This window comes from Capsicum annuum, chromosome 10 (genome assembly GCF_002878395.1).
Source record: "Capsicum annuum cultivar UCD-10X-F1 chromosome 10, UCD10Xv1.1, whole genome shotgun sequence".
NCBI classification, from domain to species: Eukaryota; Viridiplantae; Streptophyta; class Magnoliopsida; order Solanales; family Solanaceae; genus Capsicum; species Capsicum annuum.
In genome coordinates, this window is record NC_061120.1 from 202919311 (window position 1) to 202940650 (window position 21340).

A 21340-nucleotide genomic window follows, 5' to 3' on the forward strand; every position below is an offset into this window, starting at 1 on the left:
CACACTGAAACTAATATTACATCAATAGTTCAACACAATGAACAACTCCTAACAATCAACGCTACTCTTAGCCAGATTCTATACTAGGACCAGGTTCTTCAATGTGTTTCTTCAGTGATTGAGTAGCACTTAGTGAAATCAATCTATCAATTGCCCTTTTCTACTTTGTAAGTGCGTAAATCACTCTGAATGATACATTCCTATTTAAGCACAGCTCTCAAAAGAGTCATTCTTTATTTCAAACTCCCCCTTCAATCAAAACTCTCATTACTTAGAGTTCTAGTTCAAGTGAGACTCTTTCTTCAATTCCAACTCTTGCCTCCTTAGTGTTGTAGTCAAACTCCAATCCTTCAAATTAGCACATATTTATTTTCTTGAGTTTATCAGAATTAACCACATATCTGGTCCGTAATTCTTGCACCCTTATCTTTAATAATCGATGATTTTGCTATTAGTTCAGCTACATGAGATGATGTGTGAACCAGCTTGACTGACATATTTCATATCATGTTGTCAATCATCAAAACTACATAGTACCCAACAAATTCTCCCTTTTTGATGATGACAAACCTCTTGTCTTTGTGCATTCAAACATCTTTACCTGTGGCACTGAAGTATGAAATACTAGAATGAAACAGGTTAGTCAATGAGTTAATAGACACTGCACAACCCTTATCAATCTTCAATAGTCTGGCAAGCCTAAAGTTTGATTATATTGATCTGGAGGCTTGTAAAAACACTGTTGAAAAGAAAAACTACATTCTTAAGGAACAGGTTAGCAGACTTGATTCATCAAATCTGAATCTCAAGTCTGAAGTTCTGAAACTATCTCTTTCTGATAAAGGCAAACATATTATGAGTGAAGATAAAAAAAAAATTGTGTCAAATCTTAACAAATACAAAAATGATTATTTTTATGAAAAAAAAGAAAGTGAGGAAACTAACTCATGAAGTGTCTAAGCTAAAAATAGATCTTGAAAGAGCAAATAGATGGACTAACTCATCTAGAATTATGAATAAATTGTGTGAAAGAATTCATAATGAAAAGGCCGGCTTAGGATTCTATAAAGAAACAAATGTTACAAGGGATTTGCTTTACATTTGTGAAAATCTTGGACATCCTGCTGCTGAGTGTCTAGTTGTTGCAAAGAGTAGGGCTAGTAGCATAAATCTAGAAAAGGGAACTGGCTTCAAGTTCTCTCAAGCTAATAGAAAAAAGTGTAAATACTGGTTAGAGAAACAGGTCCACAAACATGTTGCCTAAGTGGGCTAGAAGAAATTTAATTCATTCATTTGGTCACAAGAAAGGACCCAAGCTTGTTTGGGTGCCTAAAATTAACCCCTGATCTATTTGCAGGTGAACGTAAAAGGAGGTAAGCAATATTAGTACATGGAGAAGACAAATAAAGTTTCTTCACTTACCACATTTAAAGTGGGATGTATCTTTTGGAGATGAAAAAAGAGGCACCATTATTGGAGTTGGAAAGATTGGAAGAGCTAAAACAAAAGCCTTTTAAAGATGGCTAGATTTGTAGTGCTCGTGTAAGGAGGAAGCAAGGGAGATCTTCTTTCAAAATAAAGAATCATACAAGTACGACCAAGTGCTTGGACCTGGTCCACATGAATCTTTGTGGACTAATGTAAGAAGTAGAAAGGCAGGGGCGGTGCAAGCACATTCGTGACCTAAGGTGAAAATCAAATGGAGGCGTTAAAATTTTACGAAAAAATCACTTTTTTTTAATGAACTCTATTTTCAAAACTATATAATCGATTTTTTTTAGTTATTCTTTTTTAAGTAATAATATAATCAATGTAGTTAATCTTTCTTGAGACATGGTACACTAGATATATGAACTTCTTCTAATAATTCTTTCCTTTTATATAAAAAAATATTTTTTCTATAAATAATATTAAATTTTTAAAAAAAAAATTATTTATATTGTTATAAAAAATGAAGTCTTTCTACTTCTTTAGAGGTAGAGGTATGGACTGCGTACATCTTACCCCCCAGACCCCACTAGGTGGGAATACACTGGGTTTGTTGTTGTTGTTGTTGTTATAAAAAATGAGGCACCTCAAATTTGGGGCTTAAGGTGGTCGCCTATTACTTTACAAGGTAGAGTCGCCCCTGCCAACAAGCAGGGGCAGCTCAAGCACATTCGTGCCTAAGGCGAAAATCAAAGGTAGGCCTTAAAATTTTAAGAAAAAATAACTTTCTTTTAATGAACTCTATTTTCGAAATTATATAATCGGTTTTTTCTAATTATTCTTTTTTAAGTAATAATGTAATCAATGCATTTAATCTTTCTTGAGACATAGAACACCTGATATATGAACTTCTTCTAATAATTCTTTTTTATATATAAAAAAAAATTATTTTTTATATTAATAATATTTAAATTTTTAAAAAAAATTATTTATATTATTATAAAAAATAAAGTCCCTCAAATTTGGGGGGCTAAGGTGGCCAACTATTTTTTTACAAGGTAAACCTACCCCTGTAGAAAAAGTAAGAGGATGACAGTGAAACTGATGAGCATGCACGAGAACATATTGTATCACCTGGTCCAACTATTGTACAGACTGGGGGCATATTGACAGGGAAAACAACAAATCAATAAATTGATTCATCAACAACACCAACACAAGCTGCTGATAATTCTGCTGGTAGTTCATAAAAATTGGTGTTTTTCAAAGAATCTTGAGATATCTCATGGGAATCAATGACTTGAGACTGGTATCCAAAGGAAAGCAATTTTCACTCTTGTGGGCTATAAAGATGTTGACTATGTGGGTTACTTAATTGACTGGAGAAGCACCAAATGCACTAAGTAGAGGCCATTTTAAAAGGAATAGGTTAGACTTGGGGATGATTAAAATTGCATTAACTCCCCTCAATGATTGACTAGAATAACTATTTTTTTAATCTTATTAGCTAAAATGTTATTCGATTAAGTCTTGCAGATTTAGTTGTGTGTCCCAATTCCAGATTTTTTACTCTTCTAACCTAATTTTGTATTAGATTGTGTAAAAAAATAGGTACAAGCAAGCAATTATGACCACAAAGTTCTTCTTATCAGGTATGTTCTACACTGACATAAGCATAGACTTTCTAAGTTGAAACAGTTGAGCACACCTGTTCAATTTCTCATACTTCTTCCTCCCCTTGTCCTATAAAGCTGACAAATCGGCACATGAATTTTTTTGCATAATTCTCTCTCTAAATTTACTCTCAAAAAAATTACATCCTTTCACTCTATCAAAGACATGCATCCTCATCCTTCTCTCCCATCAAACCATCATTTGACCAAACTTTCTTTAATTCTCTCTAAATAGTTGTGCACAAATGTGTTAATTCTACACCAGAAATTTCTTCTTTTCTCTCAACCAACAACAACAACAACAACAAACCCAGTGTATTCCCACTTAGTGGGGTCTGGGGGGGGTAAGATGTACGCAGTCCATACCTCTACCTCTGATGAAGTAGAAAGGCTGTTTCCGAAAGACCCCCGGCTCAAGTCACGAGATATCACACAAACACATAGTACAGCACAGCAGCAGATGACATAACATAGATACGGCACCCATAGGGAATATAAAACAGAGTAAAGCAGGAATGCAGGAATAATAAAGCAGAGGAAAGCACACAGATTCGTAATAAACATGGAACACGGAACACGAAACACTGAATACAGAATCATAACAGGAATACACCCCCACCAATTAATTCCCTACACTAGCGACCCGAACTGGCCCTAATCCTCTGCCGTAATTCGCATCTTCCAGCCCTTCCTATCTAGGGTCATGTCCTCGGTGAGCTGTAACTGTTCCATGTCCCGCCTAATCACCTCACCCCAGTACTTCTTCGGTCTACCTCTACCCCGTCTCTCAACCAAAATATCAATTTTTGCACTATGTATTTGCCAAGCTTGATCATCAATCACATGTAGCATATGTTTCTAAAAAATAAAAAAAAGGGACATGCTCTTTCTTTTGGTTTGTAATTGGCTCAGATTTTTTAAGACTTCCCAGTTCTAGTTCAGGTTTGACTTTTCAAACAACAAAGGATGTTCTTGAATAAATGAATCATGTTGCTCTACCAGTTTCAATAAAGGGGGCTAACACTCTTTTAAAAAAAATTGAGAAATGTTTTAGCTAAGAAAACTTCTAAACTAGAAGCGGCACAAGACATTCATGAAGTGGAATAAGAGGTCCTTCAGGCTAGGATCATGACTTTGATGCTTGACCTTGATCGAGAGAGGGCTAAAAATATTTTAGTCATTTGTCAATTGACACTGGTTATATCACCTATTCCACCTTCCTCATTTGTTCTCCACTCTTCACATCCTTAGACATGTCCCACTTTTATACCGTATCCCTTTTTGATTAATGCTCAATTGTTTTACTTTGTTAAGTACTAACTTAGGTTTAATGTGGAACATGCTTTGGCAATTTAATGGAATGGTTATATTTGTTTAATTAACTTATGTTCTTGCTCTTTTTAATACATTACAGTTGGCTAAAGCCTTTATCTGATTATTTTGGTGATAGCCCAGTAGCCATAAATAGCATAACTAATCTCTTTGGCTAGTATATTATTGCATTGAAATAATTTTTCGATGATGCCAAAAGAGGAAAGATAAGGGTTGTGCAGTATTTATAACCCATTGACTAACTTGTTTCATTCTAGAGTTTCATACTTCGATGCCTACAGGTAAAGATGTTTGAATGCACAAAGACGAGGTTTGTCATCATCAAAAAGGGAGAATTTTTTGGGTACTATGTAGTTTTGATGATTGACAATGTGATATGAAGCATGTCGGTCAAGCTAGTTCACACACTCTCATGTAGCTGAACTAATAACAAAATCATCGATGATTAAAGACAAAGGTGCAAGAATCACGTACCAGATGTATGGTTAATTCTGATAAACTCAAGGAAATAAACATGTGCTAATTTAAAGAGTTAGAGTTTGACTACAATACTAAGGAGGCAAGAGTTGGAATTGAAGAAGGAGTCTCACTTGATGTAGAAAATGAGAGTTCTGATTGAAGGTAGGGTTGTACTATGGTAGCTACTTGGGGATCATATTTAGATGAATCATATTATGAAAAAGTTGATGAAACTGCTCTCATGACTATTGGAGATTCAGACATGGAAAAAGAAGATGGAACTTCTGAGGTAAGTATTCTTGAACTCAAAGAGAAGTTGCATTTATTTTTAAAAAGAAAACTTATTTCTTTAATAGGTGTTTTAATTGAAGATTTCATCCCTATCAGAAGTTAGTTCTTGGAAATCATCAATTAAAGCACCTATTAAAGAAATAAGTTTCTTTTTGAAAATAAATGCAACTTCTCTTTGAGATCAAGAATACTTACCTCAGAGATTTCATCTTCTTCTTCCATGTCTGAATATTCAATGGCCATGAAAGCAGTTTCATCAACTTCTTCATCATATGATTCATCTGAAACTGATCCCCAAGTAGCTACCATAGCATAACCTTTTTTTTTTCTTTGCCTTCTTCTTTAGTTCTTTTTCAGCTCTTTCCCTTTTCCACTCAATCTCCTTGAGAGGACAATTCTTAGTCTAATGATCAGTTTTGTCACATTTGTAGCATCTAGCCTGATTTTTATCATTGGACCGCTTATTGCTACCTATTTATTTCTTGTCAGATCCTTTTTTTCTTGAGAAACGTCTTGAAGTTTTTTGTAATGAAGGCTATGTGTTCTTCATCCAGTTCAGGTTCATCACTTTTAGATGCTCTTTTTAGATTTTTCATGTTCATATCATAGGTCTTCAAATTATTAACTAACTCATCAAGCGACATTCTAGTGAGATCCTTAGCTTCTCTTATGGCTGTAACTTTGATATCCCACTTAGACTTTGGTAGGACTCACAAGACCTTCTCTATTTGTTCCTCGGTAGATAAAACATTTCCTAAAAATGACAACTCGTTTACCAATGAAGTCAACCTAGTTATCATTTCTTATAGTGACTCATTTTTCTTCATCTTAAAAGCCTCATATTCAGTGAAAAGTAATTTAATTTTGAATTTTCTCACTTGTCTAGTGCCTTCATGTGCATTCACCAATACATCCCAGATTTGTTTAGCAGTGTTGCAATTAGACACTCTATTGTACTTGGTTAGACCAAGAACACAAACAAGAATGTTTTTGGCTTTTGCATTCTTTTTTAGTGCAACAAGATCTTCTAAGGTGAATTCACTTCTTACTTTTTTCACTTGCTCTCCATCCATTATCTTCAAGGGAATTGTTGGTCCATCAATAATTTTTTCCCATAATTCATAATCTTCACTTTGAATATATGTTTCCATCCTATCTTTCCACCAAATAAAGTAAGAACCATCAAAGAGTGAATTGACCTTCACTATGACTAGTAGGTGGTGTGGAATTCATCATAGTGATTTTTATCTTAGGTGCTAACCTTTTTTAAGACAACTTCGCTCTAATACCACTTGTTAGAGTACATGCTCTACTGTGTTAGTGATTTTAACGTAAGAGTTGCCTATGGATGGAATGGATTTCCTAATGTGTTTCAGTGAAGGTAGTAAAGATAGTAAGTAGAGAACACAATCATTTTTACGTGGAAAACACCAAGCTCAAAAGGTGTAAAAAATCATGACCTGTACCTCTACAAGATTTAACCCCAACTTCACTAAACAATAATGAACCTCAACAACAACTGATTACAACTTGTAACCTAGGAATTATAAACTTTAATTCCTAAATACACCCCCCAAGGTATGTGTTTCCAAAGTCTCTGAGTTTTCCCCAACTCAAAGACTAGCTCCTAGTTTAGTTTATAACACACTGAAACTAATATTACATCAATAGTTCAACACAACGAACAACTCCTACCAATCAACGCTACTCTTAGCCAGATTCTAACTAGGACCAGGTTCTTCAATGTGTTTCTTCAGTGATTGAGTAGCACTTAGTAAAGTCAATCTGTCAATTGCCCTTTTCTGCTTTGTAAATGCGTAAATCACTCTGAATGATACATCTTCTATTTAAGCATCGCTCTCCAAAGAGTCATTTTTTATTTCAAACTTCCTCTTTGATTAAAACTCTCATTACTTAGAGTTCTAGTTCAAGTGAGACTCCTTCTTCAATTCTAACTCTTGCCTCCTCAGTGTTGTAGTCAAACTCTAACTTTTCAAATTAGCACATGTTTATTTCGTTGAGTTTATCAGAATTAACCAGACATCTGGTCCGTGATTTTTTCACCCTTATCTTTAATCATCGATGATTTTGCTATTAGTCCATCTACATGAGACAGTGTGTCTGTGAACCAACTTGACTGACATGTTTCATATCACGTTGTCAATTATCAAAACTACATAATACCCAACAAGCTATCACCCTGTTTATTATTACCACAGAGGTTTTATTAAGAAGTATGAATAACCTTTTTAATGATGCTTTATTCAAAGGGTATGGGAATTGGGATGCCTAAATGGAGTCTAAAGATAAATCATCTATCTTATGCAGATGATACCATTCTATTCTATTCAGTAAATCCTGGACTTATGAGGAAGATGATAAGAGTTTTGAGAGAGTACGAAAAAAATGTCAGATCAGATGATTAATTTAGAAAAGAGTTTATTTTATTTACATGAGAAGACACCAACTGGAGTATGTAATATAGTCAAGAGGATTACTGAAATAAATAAAGGGACTTTTCCTCTTACATATTTGGGATGTTCAGTCTTCTATGAAGGAAAGAAGAGAGCATATTTTGAGGAATTAATCAAGAAGGTGATGAAGAGATTGATTTTATAGCAACACAAGCTCTCTTTTTTTGGGGAAAGATATATTTTAATTGTCAATGTATTACAATTAATGCCTATTTATCTTCTATCAGCTAGGAGTCCACCAGTGAGCGTCATTAATCATCTACATAAAATATTTGCTCAGTTTATCTAGGCAATACTACTAGAGCTAAAAATAAGTATTGGATTTCTTGGGATAATTTGTGTCATCCCAAAGAGGAAGGGGGTATTGGTTTCAAATCACTTCATCCAGTTTCCAAAGCTTTATGTGCCAAGTTATGGTGGAAATTTAGAACTTCAACTTCATCTCTTTGGAGTGAGTTTATGTTGAATGAGTACTTTAAAAAAATTTCACTCTATTATGGCAAAGGGTTATAGTACCTCGCATGTGTGGAGGAAATTGATAGCAGTAAGGGAGGAGGTAGAATATAATATATAGTGGCAAGTGAAGATTGAAAATTCATGTTTTTTATTTGACAACTGGACTGGACAAGGAGCCCTGTACTATGTTGAAAGTGGCAAGGTGGAAGAGGAAGAACTAGAAGTTATGGATTTTGTGGTAAATGGAGCATGTAATGAACAAAAATTGAGGAGCAAATTGTCAGAAGAGATGGTGGAATACATACCCCTCTATAGGACAGGTTGATGATATCCCCTAGTGGACAGAAAATACTTAAGAAAATTTCATAGTAAAGTCAGCTTGGAAGATTCTAAGGAGTAGGAAGGAAAGAAATGGGAGTATGGGTTAAAAGACTGTCATTTAAGATTAACTTCTTATATGAAGAGTCTGGAGGAGAAACATTTCCACTGATGACATCCTGAAAAGAATGAGAATGAATGTTGTCTCTTGATGTTGGTGTTGTGATGTAAAGGATGAGCAAACTATAGAGCATCTTTTTCTAACTGCTCCCATAGCTGAAAAACTATGGAAGCGGTTTGCTATTTTTGCAAGAATTAATATTGAAGATTTGAATTTGCATCAGATTATCCATACATGGTGGACAATGAGTTTGAATCCAAAACTAGAGAAAGTGTAATACAGATGGGGCATGGAGGGAAAATCCAGGAATAGGAGCTCTAGCTTTTTACATTAGAGATGAGAATAGAGACCTGATATATGTTAAAGCTACAGGATTACGGAAAACTACAAATATAAAAGCAGAAGCTTTAGCAATCAGGAAAGCTTTGATTTTTTTGCCACTCAAGGTTATGTGGGAGTCATTATTGAAATGAACTGTCTCACCATTAGAAACATAGTTGATAGATAATGGAAGGTACCATGGTTGATGATTAATATAATAGAGAAGATCTGGTGCAACTTATATACAGTGCAAGAAAAGATTATTCACATATTAAGGAAAGGTAATACTATAGCAGATGGATTAGCTAATTAGGTGATAGATCTACAGAAAATAAAGAAATTCTTTAATTTTATATATCTACCAGCTAACATTCAAAAATGCATCAATATGGATAAGTTAAAAATTTCTATTCTCAGAATTAAGACATGAAAAATCAACAATCAGCAATGAAGAGAAGAAACAGTAATCATAAAACACATGAGCAGTCACACAATAAAAGGATAAGCATAATGGGTCCCAATAATTACACTCCCATGAGGGTGCTACAGAATACAGTACAGATGCAACATTGTTTGTTAAACAAAGCACAAAGAAAATGTGCTAAACCTGGTTAGGTACTCTAGCTATCAAAAAACTTCACTAAAAAAGGGGTTGAGAGCGTCTCCTGTCACAGCACACTAGAATGACCTTGGTACTTGATGAACTGGTCGATTTAAAATCAACATCTACAATAACATACACATTTCAGTAAGGCCGGAGGAGGTGAAAATGATTTCTTAAAAATACATAAGGAGAAAAATAACTCACAAATTGGGGCAAATCCATGTACTGGTACATTGAAACTTCAATCATATGGGGTTAAACCCCGACCACCTATGAGGCATCTATAGTTAGCTCGATTGGAGAAGATAAGGACGAAATAGAAAGTAGCTTACCAGAGGCAAAGATAATAGATACCGTTGGAGTAAATTCCAATGAGCAAGGATCGAGCTTGTGGATAACCCAGAGAAGGAAGGAGAGAAAACAACAGCATCAGCTCAGGGGATACATTAATCGGAAGAGATGGTGATATCTGAAGAGTAGATTGTACTCTTCATGTCTGAAATGTAGCTATATGTAAAACAATAGAAAACTCTTCATCTTCCTAGGTTTTGGATCGGGTTGGCATATAGACCTTTAGTCATCGATGTAAATTTGGGTCTTAATTTTGTTGATTGATTATTAATAAAAGGGGTCGGACTCTGGACCAAAATTTCAATTAAAAAATTGCTAGAAAAGTTTGATGGTGGATAGGTGAAAATCTTGCCACCAATCTTAATAGATAGTCAAGACGTCACTATATATAGTGCAATAATTTTTGAAAAAATTTTGCCATCAATTATTGTTTTTCCATCATTTTTAGTATGATTTGATGTTTGCTTGAGTTTATACATATCCATGCTCTTGTTCACGAGGTGGGAGTAAGATCTGCACATATTCTACTTTATTGTCCCATAGGTTGAAATTTAATTAGCTAAATCCAAATTGAAAAGCAAAGACATCAATGTCTCATTCTCCTACAACCTTTCTCTTTTGTCTTTATGAATCAATTCTGTTATTTCTGTACATAATAGCTATCAATTTCATCCAAATGACGGAGAAAATCAACTATATATACATATAAAAAACTATTTATAAATATGGTAATTTTTAGCTAGATTGGTTCTGGCTCTGCCTGCATTTAGCTATTCACACTTATTGTTCACCCTCTATCGGTGTTTACTCAATCATTTTTCGTATAATTCGTGTTTGCTTAATTTTCTACCTCAACACTCTTGTTGAGTCAAGCTTCAATAGATAAGTAGCAATTTTTGTTTGATTAAAATCTATAATTATGTGTCGTCTATATTACATGCAAATGATCGTATCTATTTTCTTTCATTGCATATGCATATTTTCCAACGTCCTGTACTCTCTACTCTACCATCCCATAGGTTGAAAAGCAAAGACATCAACGTCCCATTCACCTACGATCTTTCTCTTTCTTCTTTTTTTATTGGCATAACTCTATTTATACCCTTTCTAACCAAATAACCTCTAAACACCTTTTGAATTCCTAAAGCTGAAGTAGACCGGTTAGAACTGACGGAGTGGACATGAATCTGGACAACTTTTGTTAGTTTCTAGTTTGAGGATGATAGAGTACGCGACCGACTAGATTGCTTGATTTAACTTATTAATTGCTTTTGAGTGAAACAAGTTGCCTAACGTATTTTAACTAAAGTCAAACCAGTATAAATTAATAAGATAAGGATTTTCACGTGAAAAACACCCGACTCAAAAAGGTGTAAAAAAACCACGACCTGTACCTCTATAGGATTTCACCCCAAACTTTGCTAAACAACTTTGAGCCTCGACAAATGAAAAATTACAAGACATGTAATTAAGTAATTATGAAATCTAACTCCTACTCGACACAACTTACAAACCTCCCAAGGTATGTGATCCCAAGTCTTCGAGTTTCCTAACTTGAAGACAATAATCCTACTTCAGTTTATACTTTATTGAAACTAGAATTACATCGATATTACAACTCAAGAACCAAACCTAATACATAGAAACTAAGACACCTTACTTTCTAAGTAATAGAACCAGGTTCAGCTACATGTTCCTTCAAGCTGTGAACTGCTAAGTTAATTTTTCAATTGTCTTTTATTTTATAAGTGCATCAATGATAGTGTAAGTAACTCCCTTTATTTAACCATAACTCTCCAAAGAGTCCTTCATCAGATGAGACATCTTTCTTGAGTGAAACTCTCAACTTTTCAGAGTTTCTTGTGAATTAGAATTCCTTCTTCAAGTAAAACTCCTTCTTCAATACAACCACTCTTCTCTTCAAGTGTTGTATTGAAACTCAACTTCTTCAGCTTCACATGTGATATTCATATTGAGCATATCAGAAGCACATGCTTATCCTTTCATGAAACCATGTGATCTTGTATTCATGAACCAGTGGACTTGTAACCTTGGTTCTGTGTAATAGTGAACCAGCTTGATTAACATGTTTCATTAATTTGGCAATCACCAAAAGTTCATTGATCCTAACAAATTTTCTCTTTTTGATAATGACGAACCACTGCCTTTGTGCATCCACCACAATGTCCTACACAATAATATCCTATAGACATTCAAAAAAAATACTAGAATTAAACAGGTTAGTCATTGTGTTATTAACATTGCACAGCCATTCTTCCCTCTTTTGGCATCATCAAAAAGCCGATTCAATAATAAGAAAAGCTATGCAAAGTGTCAAACCAATCAAATCCACTAAGGCAGACAACAAATAAACAGTGTGAGACAAGCAATTCCATAACAATGTAAATATACAAAAATCTAGAAGAAAGAGTAATAATAGTAAAAACCAGTCCATTCATTTAGCAAAATATAAGCCATAACTGATCAAGAGAAACATAATCATATGGATATTTTAAGTAAAACAAAAAAACAAGGATTGAAATAGGGCATAGGAAGGACTAGGAAAGCAAGAATTAAGAGCTTGGAGCTAAGGAAGATGGTGGAGCAGGTTAAACCAATAGTGCCAATCTCCTAATGGCCTCAACATTTTCAGTTTTTCCTCGAGCAAGATCAGATTCTAAGGACACAATTCTATCCTAGAGAATCTTCTTCTCTTGAGCATGCACTACCTGAGCCTTTTCTAACTCTGCAACTTTATCGTCTAATTTATTTCTCAATCTTTGCAAAGGTGTATCCTCATTGCGCATTGAAATAGGTAAAGTGGCATGGTTTACCCTTCCAAGAACATCCTTAGTAGTCTGCAAGGACCACACTTAAACAACAACACAAAAGCTTTCAAAAATAAAAGCCAACTAAAAACCATAGGGAAGAGCATATCTCTTTCATCCTTAAAAGCACACATTGCATCTGTTTGATAATCAAACTAGGTAGATTTATCTTTACTTTAGTGTCAAAAAGCTCTATAAGTGTAAGATCAATATAATTATCCTCAGTGCATATTTTCGTTCAAGGAGTAATCATCTTGTGGACCAAGTCAAAATACAGTTGACAGAGAGGTGACATTTTCCTCTTGAGAACACGCCTAAAGGTCATATTGGGATTACCAAAAAATTTCCTGGTAATGTCCAAAATAGATGCCATATTGTCCAAAGAAGGCCACTCAAATTTGACATAATCATCCCAGCCTCCAAGAGTAATATCAAGAATGTGAGCCACATCCATAGGCACAAGGGTGAAAGACACACCTCAAATAGTAGTAACAAAGGCATACCCAATCTCAGAACTGTTGGTATAAAACTCATAGACTTTAGACGACCAAATATATGTTGGGTATCACTTTATAGAAATAGATTCGACTAACCCTAAGCCTCTAGTTTACCAAGAAGATTAGTCATTTCAGGCCTCTCAAAACCTGTAATAATTCTACCTCGTATGAAAGATCTCTTTAGAAAGTGAAGAATGTGTTATATTTTAGAGTCTGAAGGTTCATAGATCTCATCAGGAACAAACACATTATCATATATGCGTTCAAAATCAAATTCATGGGATGGAACAGATTGAGAGACCCATTTTAAGATATAAGACTTAGAGGTAGATGGTGATTTATGGAGTAATTAGAGAAAGGGGTTGGTTTCTTTTTAGGTGTGGATTTTAAAGACTAGAGGGTTTAGAAGGACGAAAAGAGGATGATCTGGGAGCAGAGCATTTAACGGTGCTTCCATGATGAACTTTGAGAAGAATCAAGTCATCATCAGAAGAAATGGAGGTTTATAAAGGAGTAGTAGAATTAGAGGACTTCTTATTCTTACTAACTTGAAGGGCTTGAGCAAGAGTTTTATCCTTCTGGAATTTACAATTTTTGGTATGAGGAGTTCGATGTGAGATAGAAGTAAGAGGTGGTTCAATTGAGAGTTCATCTTTGGGAACAATAACAAAAGCCCTAAATTTTTTCTTAAGGCAATATCTGACTCATTTTGAAGCTATAGGAGCAAAAAGGGTTTCTTCCGTAGAAAGAATTTGAAGAGGAACCATACCTGGGTTATGAAGAGGTGATGATTGAGTTCTAGATGGGTCACTCACAAAATAGGAAAGTATGTCTTTGAACTCGTTCCATGCTTGAAAATCAGACATTTTGATTGTGGGAGAAGGAAAAATTGAGGAAAATTGATCAGTGATTTCCCCAGTGTGGACTACAATTTCTTTAGAGTTTTTAGGAGAAGAGTCAGATACTGAGGGAATTTTAAAAAGAGAAAAAGATTCCACTGCAGAGATTTTGTGTTTTGATTTAAGAAGAAAGAGTGTTTGGTACAAAAAAGTAAATGAGGAATGATGATTTTATAGGATTATAAGGGACTTGAAATTGGAAGGGTTATGATTGTTGCAACAGTTGTGAACAAATGGAAGAAAAAGATATGACCTTGATGTGAAGACTGTTGCAGCCTTTTGAAAGGACAAAAACTCTTGGGTTTTGGCGGTTAAAATAGGAGAGAGAAGAGTAACAAATGGACTGTGATAACTTAGTTGTTCCATCATGAAATGTTTGTCATTATTCAGTTTAGAACATACCCTGATAAGATAGATGTCTTGATCTTTAGAGCTTGCATGCATCCAATATGACTTGCATAATCTAAAGCATAGCTATGGAATAGGTCTTCGTCCTGAATTTTGAGACACAATTAAATGTGCAAGAATGAAAAGAATAACAATTTTAGCTAATCAAAATTAAAAAAAAAAAAACTTTCTAACCAATCATTGAGAGAGGCTTATGTAATCTTAATCATTCCCAAGTCTAATATATTTATTTCAAAGTGTTTCCTACTCAATGCCTTAGTAAAGGTATCTACAATTTGATCTTTAGTACAACAAACATGAGTAATATAAACCTTTTTCAACATTGTCTCTAAGAAGATGATGTCTTATGTCTATGTGTTAGTTCTTTTGTATAGCACATGATTTTTTTGCAATACTGATGGCACTAGTATTGTCACAAAAACTAGAGCACAACTAACTTCTATACCAAAATTCTTGAGTTGTTGCTTAATTCATAACAATTGAGCACATCATGATCCAGCAGCAACATACTCAGCCTCTGGACAAGACTACAAAGTTTTGCTTCTTAGTGGACCAAGAAATCAAACATGGTCCAAGAAAGTGTGTCATACCTGTGTTTCTCTTCCTATCCACTAGATAACTTGCATATTCAGTATTAGCATAGCCTACCAGCTTGAAGTTGCTTTATTTAGGATACCAAAGACATAGATCAGTGATTTATTTGAGATATCTTAAGATCCTCTTCATAGACTTAATATGAGATTCATTAGGATTTGCTTGAAACTTTGCACACAATCCAACACTAAATATAATGTTAGGTCTACTTGCAGTAAGATACAAGAGAGATTCAATCATTCCTCTATACAATTTTTGTTCCACTGATTAACTTATTTCATCTATGTCCAATTTTGTGGCAGTTCTAATGAGAGTGTTGATTTCTTTGGCATCCTCCATGTAGAATCTTTTGAGTAGTTCCTTCACAAACGTTTGCTGATAAATCAAGGTTCTAGCAGGAGTTTGTTTGATTTGCAATCCTAAGAAGAAAATGAGTTTTCTCATCATGCTCGTCTCAAATTCACTACTCATGAGTTTTGCAAAATTATGAGTCATGTTGATAATTGTAGATCCAAAGATGATGTCATCCACATAAATATGTACAATCAATAAATCCTTGTCATTAGTTTTTAAAAAAAGAGTGTTGTTAATTTTACCTCTTATGCGCCCATGCTCTAAAAGGAATTTTGACAATATTTCATACCAATCCTTTGAAGCTTATTTCAATCCATACAAGGCTTTGTCAAGCTTGTACATATGGTCAGGAAACTCAATACTTTCAAACCCTAGTGGTTGTTGAACATATACTTCTTTCTTTAGTTAACCATTTAGGAATGCACTCTTCACATCCACTTGATAAAGTGTAAATTCCTTAAAGGTAACAAAAGCTACAAGGATTCTAATAGCTTCAAGTTTTGCCACAGGGTAAAAAGTCTCATTATAGTCTATTCTTTCCTCCTGATTGTATCCTTGGACCACCAGTTTTGCCTTGTTCCTTGTAACTGTTTCATGTTCATCCACTTTATTTTTGTATACCCTCTTAGTTCCAATCATAGTATTGTCTTGTAGTGATGGTACTAAGTGCCATACTTTTCTTCTTTCAAATTTATGAAGCTCCTCTTGCATGGCAATTTTCCAGTCTGCATCAAAAAGTGCTTCATTCACCTTTTTGGGTTTAATTTTTTATAAAAAGGCCTTGAAAGCACACAGATTTTTCAATCCTGATCTTATTGTTATTCGAGAAGTGAGATCAATACGGATATTCTCAATTGGATGAGATCCCTGATACTTGTAGCTTTTTGGCACCAACTCTTGTGAGCTACTAGGATCACTGAAAATGGCTTGAGCTGGAGTTGCTGATGGTTTAGTTTCCCCTATTAATGTGCCTCCAGTCTGCTATGTGGTTGGACTAAGTTAACTGAATTATTCTTTCTCTTGTTCTTTAGTTTCACTTTCATCCTATAGATTAGTCTTGCACAAGATTCATAAAAAACATGTACATTTTCTTCAATATTTTTTGTTGTTTTATTCAAAACCCTATAAGCTTTACTATGGTGAGAATATCCTAAGAAAATTCCCTCATTTCTCCTTGCATCAAATTGTCCGAAATTATCTTTTTCAATATTATGGATGAAAAATTTACAATCAAATATTGTAAAATAAAAAATATTAGGTTTTCTCCCTTTGAGAAGTTCATAAGGATTCTTTACAAGAATAGGCCTAATCATGCATTTGTTCACAATATAACAAGCAGTACTAATGGCCTCATCCCAAAGATTTTTTACAAGATTTCTTCCATGTATCATTGTTCTAGTCATATCTTTCAAGGTCCTAGTTTTTCTCTCTACTACTCAATTTTGTTGTGATGTTCTAGGAGCAGAGAAATTATAATCTATACCATTTGTTGAGCAAAATTCTAAGAACTTAGCATTTTCAAATTCAGTTCCATGGTAAAACTTTATGAAAATTAGGAAGGTGCCTAGCTTCTTTTCCATTTTCTTAATGAAGATAGAAAAGACATCAAAAACATCTTTCTTCGAAGTTAAAAATAGCGTCCAAGTAAATCTAGAATAGTCATCAACAATTATAAACACATACCTTTTGCCTTATCTGTTGTGTATCCTCATAAGGCTACATAGATCCATATAGACTTGGCCTAAGCACTTGATTGTGCTGACATGGTTCTTAGATTTGAAAGAAGCGTTTACCTGTTTCCCCTTTACACAAGCACTACAAACTTTCTCTTCTTGGAACTTAGTTTTGGGCAAGCCCAGCACCATATTCTTAGAAGTCTATTTATTTAGTTGCTTCAGACTTACATGTCCAAATCTTTTATACCAAAGGAGGGGACCATTTTCAATTACACTTAGGCAGGTCAGCCTTGTGCCAGGAATTCCCATGATATCAACTTTGTACACATTTTTGTGTCTTTTAGCAGCTAGAACAATCTTCTTTATATCAATTTTTTTATGTTGCAACCTGCAGAAGCAAAAGTTATTAAGTTTATCACATAACTGTGAGATACTGAGCATGTTATGCTTTAGTCCTTCCACAAGAAAGATATCATCTAGTGCTCTAGATTTAAACTTGTCAATCTTTTCTACTCTGGCGATAATACCCTTTTTACCACCTCCAAATGACACCCCTCCACCTTTAATTTTAAAGAGTGAAAGATTTTTTTTATCCTCGTCCATATGCCTTGAGCAAGCACTATCAAAGTACTAGTGTCTCTTGCCTTCTTTCACTCTTACCTGCAAAACAGTTTAGGAGTTAGTCTTAGGAATTCAGACTAGCTTGGGTCCTTTTTTATGATCAAAAGGGTAAATAAGATTTCTTCTAGCCCATCGAGGCAACATGTTGGGTAACCTGTTTCTCTAACCAGTCTTGACTCCCCTTTTGTTAGCCTGGGATAATTTGGAGTTATTGTTTTTTGCTAGATTCATGCTTCTAGCCATGCTTTTAGCAACAACTGGACATTCAGTAGTTGAATGACCAACATTTCCATATATGTAGCAAAGATCTTATCTAGCATTTTAATTTTTGTTAAAACCTAAAACAACCTTTTCATTGTGAGTTCTTTCACTTATCTTAATGGTCTATCTTCTAGCTCTCTCAAGATTATTTTTCAGTTTTGACACTTCTTGATGTAAGTTCCTCACTTTTTCTTTCTCACAAAAATGGTCACGTGTCAACTTAATCAATTCTGATTCAGTTTTTTCTTGTTCCTTACTTTTAACCTTTTCCCCTTATTTAGATAGAGATAGTTTTAAAATGTTAGTCTTAAGGTTCAGGTTTGATGATTCAAATTTGCTAAGTCGTTCCTTTAGGGTGCAGTTTTCTTTTTCAGTAGTAATTTTATAGGCCTCTAGATCAATATAATCAAACTTTAGGCTTGCAAGACTACTAAAGATTTCATCCCTATCATAGGTTGGTTCTTAGAAATCATCAATCAATGCACTCATTAAAGAAATATGTTTTCTTTTTTAAAACAGTTGTAATTTTTTTTTTAGTTCAAGAGTACTTACCTCAGATGTTGCCCCTTCTTCTTCCATGTGAGAGTCACCAATATGCATGAGATTAGTCTCATCAACATCCTCATCATATAGTTCTTATGAATCTGAACCTCAAGTAACTATCGTAACATACTTTTCCTTTTCTTTTCTCCTAGATTTCTTTTTTAGTTCATTCTCATCTCTTTTCTTTCTCTACCTAATTTCCCAAAGAGGACAGTCCCTAATTTGGTGATCAATCTTACTATATTTATAGCATTCAGTCTAATTGTCATTATACCTGCTTCTTGTTACCCGTTCCTTTCTTGTTAGAGCTCTTCCTTTTAAAAGACTTGTTGAAGTTCTTTGTGATGAATGCTACTTCTTATGAATCTGAACCTCAAGCAACTATCGTAATATACTCTTCCTTTTCTTTTCTCTTAGATTTCTTTTTCAGTTCATTATCATCTCTTTTCTTTCTCCATTCAATTTCCCAAAGAGGACAGTCCCTAATTTGGTGATCAATCTTACTATATTTATAGCATTCAGTCTAATTATTATTGCACCTGCTTCTTGTTACCTATTCCTTTCTTATTAGAGCTCTTCCTTTTAAAAGACTTGTTAAAGTTCTTTGTGATGAATGCTACTTGTTCCTCATCCAGTTCAACATCCTCATCATTGTCAGGTGCCTTCAAAACAAGTAATTTTTTTAGGAGAGGCTTCATTCTTTTTAACTTCATCCATGTTCATTTCATAAGTCTAAGTTTCTAACAAGCCATCCAAGGTCATCCTAATGAGATCCTTTGCTTCTTTGATTGTTGTGACTTTGACATCCCATTTGGACTTAGGTAGAATCTTCAAGACCTTTTTTGCCTATTCCTCAGTGGTTATTACCTTTCCCAAAGAAGTTAACTCATTAGTCAAAGAGGTTAATCTTCATTTCATGTAGTGATTCATTTTCTTTTATCTTAAAGGTCTCATATTCAGTGAAAAACAAAACAATTCTGAATTTCCTCACTTGAGTAGTACCCCCATGTGCATTCACCAAAGCATCCCAAATTTATTTTGCAGTGATGCAATTTGACACCCTATTGTATTCAGCAGGACCTAGTCCACAAATCAAAATATTTTTGGTTTTTGCGTTTTTCCTTAATGCAACCATATCCTCAGGAGTGAATTCACTTCTCTAACTTTTTTAACTTGCTCTACATCAACAATTTTCATAGGAATTGTTGGACCATCAGTGATCCTATCCCATAGCTCACAATTTTTTTCTTAAAGAAACATCTTAATTCTTGCCTTTCACCAAATGAAATGAGTACCATAAAAAAGAGGTGGTCGTGTGGTTGATTTTCCTTCATTGTGTCCAATAGGGAGTGTGCAGTTCATCATGATGATCTTATCTTAGGGGCTAACCCTTGTTAAGATAGCCTCGCTCTGATAGCAATTGATAAAGTACGCGACCTACTAGATTGCCTAATTTAACTTATTAATTACTTATGAGGGAAATAAGTTGCCTAATGTCTTTCAACTAAGCTAAACTAGTATAAGTAAATGAGACAAGGATTTTCACAAGAAAAACACCCAGCTCAAAAAGAAGTAAACAACCATGACCTGTACCTCCATAGGATTTCATCCCAAACTTCACTAAACAACTTTGAGCCTCGTCAAACGACAAATTACAAGATTTGTGTAATTAAGAGATTATAACTCTAACTCCTACACAACACAACTCACAAACCTCCCAAGGTATGTGATCTCAAGTCTTCGAGTTTCCCAATTTGAAGAAAATAATCCTACTACTTTGCTGAAACTAAAATTACATAAATATTACAACTCACGAACCAAATCTAATACATAGAAACTAAGACACCTTACTTTCTAAGTAATAGAACTAGGTTCAACTATGTGTTCCCTCAAGCTGGGAACAGTTAAGCCAATTTGTCAATTGTCTTTTCTTTTGTAAGTGCATGAGTGACAACGTAAGTCACTCTTTCTATTTAACCACAACTCTCCAAAGACTCCTTCATCAGATGAGACAACTTTCTTGAGTGAAACTCTCAACTCTTCAGAGTTTCTAGTGAATTAGAATTCTTTCTTCAAGTAAAACTCCTTCAAGTAGAACTATTTCTTCAATTCAACCTCTCTTCTCTTCAAGTGTTGTATTGAAACTCAACTTCTTCATCTTCACACGTGATGTTCATTTTGAGTATATCAGAAGTACATGCTTATCCTTTCCTAAAACCATGTGATCTTGTCTTCATGAACCAGTGCACTTGCAACCTTGATTTTGTGTAACAGTGAACCAGCTTGATTAACATGTTTCATTCATTTAACAATCATCAGAACTTTATTGATCCTAACAGAGAAATATCGGAGCTGAGCTGGTTGGGACCAAGAGAATGGATTTGCCGTTGTTGACTTTGTTGAGGTATTTGATAGCTAATGTAGGGTGAAGTTTGTTGTAAAATATACAGTGAGAGAAGTGGTTAGGTTTTCTGTTATTTATGTAGTTGAGGTAGAAGGTGAATTGAATATTCTAGAATGTTAGAGAAACTAAAACGAATATTCTAGAAGTTTCAGGAGATTTTTTTGGAAGTGTTAAGAACTCCATTTTGATGTTAGACAACCATCGTAGTCCTTACGAAGACTGTAATTTTGATGGTGGATACAAACCTGCAGGAACCAGGTGCAGTGTTTTAGTGCACCTCTCTGCAAGTCAACATTACAGCTGTATTGTGTACTTTTGGCAGAAAGTTGTGCAATAGTTTTTTTACCTCAACCAATAAGAAGAGTCCTAGGTTTTTCATGTGTCATATATATGTAAAAGGATGGCAAAAGAAAAACCTAATTTTTGA

General features: G+C 34.5%; 1 protein-coding gene across 1 annotated transcript in view; it reads right to left on the reverse strand.

Moving 5' to 3' along the window:
- The window catches only part of LOC107843545 (small RNA degrading nuclease 3), a 28578-nt gene extending 18378 nt beyond the window's left edge, over positions 1-10200 (reverse strand). Inside the window, exons 1-3 of the mRNA XM_047397203.1 lie at positions 9832-10200; positions 9682-9747; positions 9481-9599 (exon numbers count right to left, since the gene is read on the reverse strand). The gene's annotated coding sequence lies outside the window, so the exon portion shown is untranslated. The remainder of the gene's footprint in view (positions 1-9480; positions 9600-9681; positions 9748-9831) is intronic.
- Between the last annotated feature and the right edge of the window lie 11140 nt (positions 10201-21340).